Source organism: Panthera leo, chromosome F2 (genome assembly GCF_018350215.1).
Source record: "Panthera leo isolate Ple1 chromosome F2, P.leo_Ple1_pat1.1, whole genome shotgun sequence".
Classification (NCBI taxonomy): Eukaryota; Metazoa; Chordata; class Mammalia; order Carnivora; family Felidae; genus Panthera; species Panthera leo.
Window position 1 is genome coordinate 54455582 of NC_056695.1, and position 5429 is coordinate 54461010.

Consider the following 5429-nt stretch of genomic DNA (forward strand, 5'->3'; position numbering starts at 1 on the left):
TTTTTGTTTCCATGATTATCTGACCTAAATCAGACAAACCGCAGGGCTTTAACTTCTTTATTTTTGTTGTCAGAAGCTGGTGTTGACATACATTTCCTCTAAATTGAACTGGTATTGTTTATGTTTAATATGACATTAAGGGATTTGATGACTTTGGTTTTCAAGAAAATCACATTAAATGCAGTACTTTTATTTATCATATATATTTTATACATCATTGTTTCTTTTAGACGATGTTGTAATGTTATACATATTTGTAATTTATATTGCATGTATAAATTGGAAATCAGCAAAAGGACAAATTTGCATTATTATAACTTGTGAGTTTTAAAAACTAGTATTAGTAGTTTTTCCCTTTCGTTAGAGATTTTAAGATGTTACAGTGTTTTAAGTACCTTAGTCCCTTGCACAAAAGCCATTAAATTCCAAATGCAGAAAGCCTTCAGTTCTAAAATTTCAAAGCTTTTAGGTGATTTCTGTATCAATTTTTTATATCTGACATAATGCAGTTCACCATGTTGTTGGCTAAGATAATATTATGGATTCATTAAATTTCAAACTGAGATAGGAATAGTATTTTTATTTTTGGGTGTTGACTGGCTCCAAAATCGTTTCAAGGAAAAAGATACATACTGTGTTTACGGGAAAGAAATAGATTTGATAGTTTAAAATTCCATTAATTTTTCTCCCCAATTAAAATACATCCAGTCTGATTTTCTATGGCTTTAGAATTTTTAAAGATTTTTACTTTCATAAAAGTTGTTGCCCAAAATTAACATTCTGTGGGGTTTTTTTTAATGTTACGAGTACTCTGATCTGTTAGAATTTAAAATATTTCATAGTAAAATCACAGACTATATAGTGAGATCACCCTGGGTCCTTATCCTAAGCTCCCAGACTAAATATGATTGTAGAATCAGTTGAAATTTAACTTTGGTAAAAAGCTGCTTTTTACAGTCCAAGTCACATTTTCAGTCATTAGGTTTATTGAGTTTCTGCCAATATACTCCCAATTATATAGAATTAGACTTAAATTTTTAGTAATAAAAGTATTCTCTTCCCTTATTTGTATTTATTTATTTTTGTTCATGGGAATGCTACATGATTTCTCTAAATTTGGCGTTCATAAAGGATAACCTCTCTTTTAGCACAATAAATTTTACAGCTTTTTCCCAACAGTTGACAAGTATTGAAGTCTGCTGTGGTCATGACTTTCATGAGTGTGGGATTTTGTTTTTTGTTGGTTTTTTGATTTTTGTTTAATTAGAAGTAAAAACTGGTTAGAAATTATAGTTTGTATGATTAATTCGAGATTTTTCTTATGGAAAGAATGAATAACAATTCTGGGATTTTTTTTAAGCCTCTTTTGATATGTAAACTGAATACCTGTGTTCAGTTTGGGTATAATATGGTCCCGAAAGAAGTTGTGTTGTTAAATACATATGATAAACACTTCATGGTAACAAACTGGCTCTTTTAGCTTTGAAATTTATAGTCTCTGTTTTTGTTTGAATTTTAATTAAGAATTACCAGTTCTAGGAGCTTATTAGTAAAAGTAAAAAAGAAATATGGATAGTCATATATAGAATTAGTGAAGTGCTACCCATTATTTGAATTATGCATTTCATGTATTGAGGTACCAAGTAATGTGCAGACATGTGAAACTTTGTTTTGTGTGTGTGTGTGTACACACACACACACTATATATATGTATACGAACTGTGTGTGTGTGTGTGTGTGTGTGTGTGTGTATGGTTTCCACTTATTTTCCTCTTATTAAGCTGTAGCTAGGGATATCTTCTAGTTGACTCTTGGCTCTTTTTTAGTAGCATAATTTAACTGAGTCAACATTTGAGAACTTAAAATTCAGCATTTAAATTCCTCAGTTTTGACGTGCACTTGCCTCTGGCCAGTATGGTGACTATTCTCAGTTGAAGATTGGTGGTTGGGAAGAAGGTGGTAGCTACAGAAACTGGTATCTGGATCAAGCATCCAACACCACTCTATATGCTACCAGTATAGTGCAAATCTAACCATGGCCAGTGTTCCAAAAAGCCTAAGTTTTGTCATGAATGATGTAAGTACTAAGGGATGGTCTGGGCCTGATATATCTAACACACATCTTGTTTAATCCTGTGTAGTTCAGCTTTAAGATAACCTACTGCAACTATTTTCACAGTCTTTAGCCCCTTGTTTAAAAGAAGTCTTTCATAAGGTGTGTAAGAAAATTAAGTTACTGTGGTGAGTAGTCTCGGCTGAAACCACATTGAGGGGTGGGGGTTTGCTTCCGGGAAGAAGTTTCTCCCCTCCAGTGAATTGGAGTGCTGAAGAAGATGGTGGGTCCATGAAGAGCTTATTTCAGTAGTGAATAACTTAGTAAACTTGTGTTTACCATTTACAAAGATTTTTAAAATTTGAGGTCCTCTCTCCTAATAACAAGGAGCCTTTTTTTTTCTTCATGTAATTTACTTCACTTTAACCAAAGTTGTTCCAAGGTTATAGGATCAACTTGTGATTCCTTTTGTATTCAGCTGTTTTTCACTTTGCTTCCCACCTCTTACCTGCCATGCCCCTTAGTCATGACCATTGGGCATGCTCAGTAAGTAACTGAGGTAAGTTTTGAGAGTAGTAAGATGCTTTTCTTTCTTTTTTTTTTTTTTTAATGTTTATTTTTGAGAGAGAGCACGTGAGCAGGGGAGGGGCAGAGAGAGAAGGAGACAGAATCCAAAGCAGGCTCCAGGCTCTGAGTCGCCAGCACAGAGCCCAACTCCCGGCCTGAACCCCGAGCTGTCAGGTCATGACTGAGCCGAAGTCAGACGTTTAACTGAGCCAACCAGGCACCCCAGAGAGTAATAAGATTCTTTTCACCAAAACTCTTGGTTTTCTAGAGGTGGAAACAGACCCTATTCTAGGAACACACTTTCCTACACACACCTGGCCCCCCAACACACACCTTTCTACCCTGACTACCTGCTACTGACCTTGCTAATCCACCAGCAGGATCTTTTGCATAGAAACTTTCACTAGAGGGTTGCCTGGTTAAGCATCCAAATCTTGATTTTGGCTCAGGTCATGAATTCACAGTTCGTGAGTTTGAGCTTCATATCATAGTTTGGGGCTTGCTTGGAATTCTCTCCTCTTGCTGCCCCTCCCCTGCTCACTCGCTCGCTCTCTCTCTCAAAATAAATTAAAAAAAAGAAAAAAACTTTCACCAGAAGTCTGTGGCCAACCAGTCTGTGGCCTTCCTTCCAGGAACTTCCAAGGATATTAATGATTTGCTATGTATCGATCTGATTGCACCAATTGTGAGAGCTCAGAATTCTCAGAGTTGTAGCAATGGTGCAGTATTAAAAAAATTGCCTGAGTTTGCAAATCATTTGAATGGAGATGGTGGTTTTAAGTACTGAGACTATTATAGTGCCTGGCTCATACATAAACACTCAGCAAGTGGTAGTTGTGAGGCCCTGTACACTTTCCACATTTTGCTGTGCTCTATTGGCAGCCCCCTTCCTGTGGACAGTGGGAGTTGACTGATTTTGCCATATTACTTTTAATATACCTTTATGGTGAACTACAAGTTTAATTACAAAAGGGAAAGCTTTATGTGTTCAGAACTGAGAATCTAATTATATCAATGACTTCTCACAATCCAGTAAGGTAGACATTACCCCATCTCACATATGAAGAAACCAGGCAGTTGCATGTTTGAATAACAGGAAAATAGCAAGCTTTGAGAGCAGATGACCTTAGTGGTTAATCAGCATTATTGTGGACTATGATTTTTAAGGCCTCTTTGCTGGAAATTACCACCTGACAAAGTTTGCCATCAGAATTTCCTTTCTAGTTCTCAATAAAAATGATGTTACAAATTATAATAGATAACACCTATTTTTGTTTCCTAAGAACTTCTTTAATAAGGAAATTAGCTTGGCTTTTCATATAAATAACTGTAGTTGAGTGCCAATGCCATTATGACTGTATTCCCAGTTTACTTGGGTCAGATATTATATAATCAAGGCAAAATGAAATATGGTTTATATTCATGCAGTTGTAAAACTATGACTATTAGGTCACTTGATTGGGTCATTATTTTTTTTTAATTTTTTTAACATCTATTTATTTTTGAGAGAGTGTGAGTGGGGGAGGGGCAGAGAGAGAAGGAAACACAGAATCCGAAGCAGACTCCAGGCGCTGAACTGTCAGCACAGAGCCTGATGTGGGGCTCAAACTCATGAACCGTGAGATCATGACCTGAGCTGAAGTCGGATGCTTAACCAACTGAGTCACCCAGGCACCCCGATTGGGTCATTATTCAATGATGCCAAGGTCACAGTTCTTGTGCATGTGTAGGTCAGTGCTGTACCCAGAGACCTTCTTGCTACAAAATGTGTCTATGACCTTGTCCAGTTATGTTCTTAACATGTGTCTTTAGGATCTGGTTGAGAGTGTAAATGGCACAGAAAAAATCATTTCTGTGCATAGGAAATTCAAAGGACATACTCTAAGTTGGTGGTATGCTGAGAGAGAGCATTATGGTTTCTTATTCTTATGTCAGTTTAGCTCATTATAAGATAATAACTTTTGCCCCAAACCAGTTTTATTTGTTAAAATAGTCCTTCATTTACACATCAAGGCAGTTTCCAAATGTGTTGATTATTCCTAAATAAAATCAGTGCTTACCTATTTTATGGAGACAATGTCATCATCATTAGATATATTGGCCTGTGAAACAAATTTTTAATTTTTTTGACTATTTTTTGTAATGGTAAATGAAGTAAGATGTGCATAAGGATATAGATATATTTAACTTGTTTCATTTAAGTTTAAAGCACATAAAAATACAGATGTTTTTTATTTCTTTTTGAAGCTTCACAGTGCACCTGAACCTCATAATTGCCTATCTTGATTAGAAGGAACCCTTATGGAGTAAGATAAGTACACGGGTGAGGGGTGTCTGGGTGGCTCAGTCAGTTAAGCTTCCAACTCTTTATTTTGGCTTAGGTTATGATCTCACAGTTTGTGGGATCTAGCCTCATGTCAGGTTCTGCACTGATAGCACAGAGCCTGCTTGTGATTCTCCCTCCCTCTCTCTCTGCCCCTCTTCTGCTCGCGTGCGTGCACTCTCTCTCTCAAAATAAATAATAAGTACATGGGTGATCATTTTAAAAATTTTTTTCTGTATACTACTTTCAGTGGGAGATGTGAACATTATTAAGACTGCTTTCGTTGTTCATTTTCTCTACATAACCAATAAGCCAGAAATAATGTACTGGTTCGGGAGAATTAAAGGTCAGTTTAAAATGCCAGTACCTATTGTTTACTGTAGAAAGGAAGGCTGGAAAACCATTTCAAACACTGTGAGCTATTTGATTGTGAGGAAGGGGAAGGAGGGCTTTACCACACCATCAAATTGGAGAAATATTGCAGTT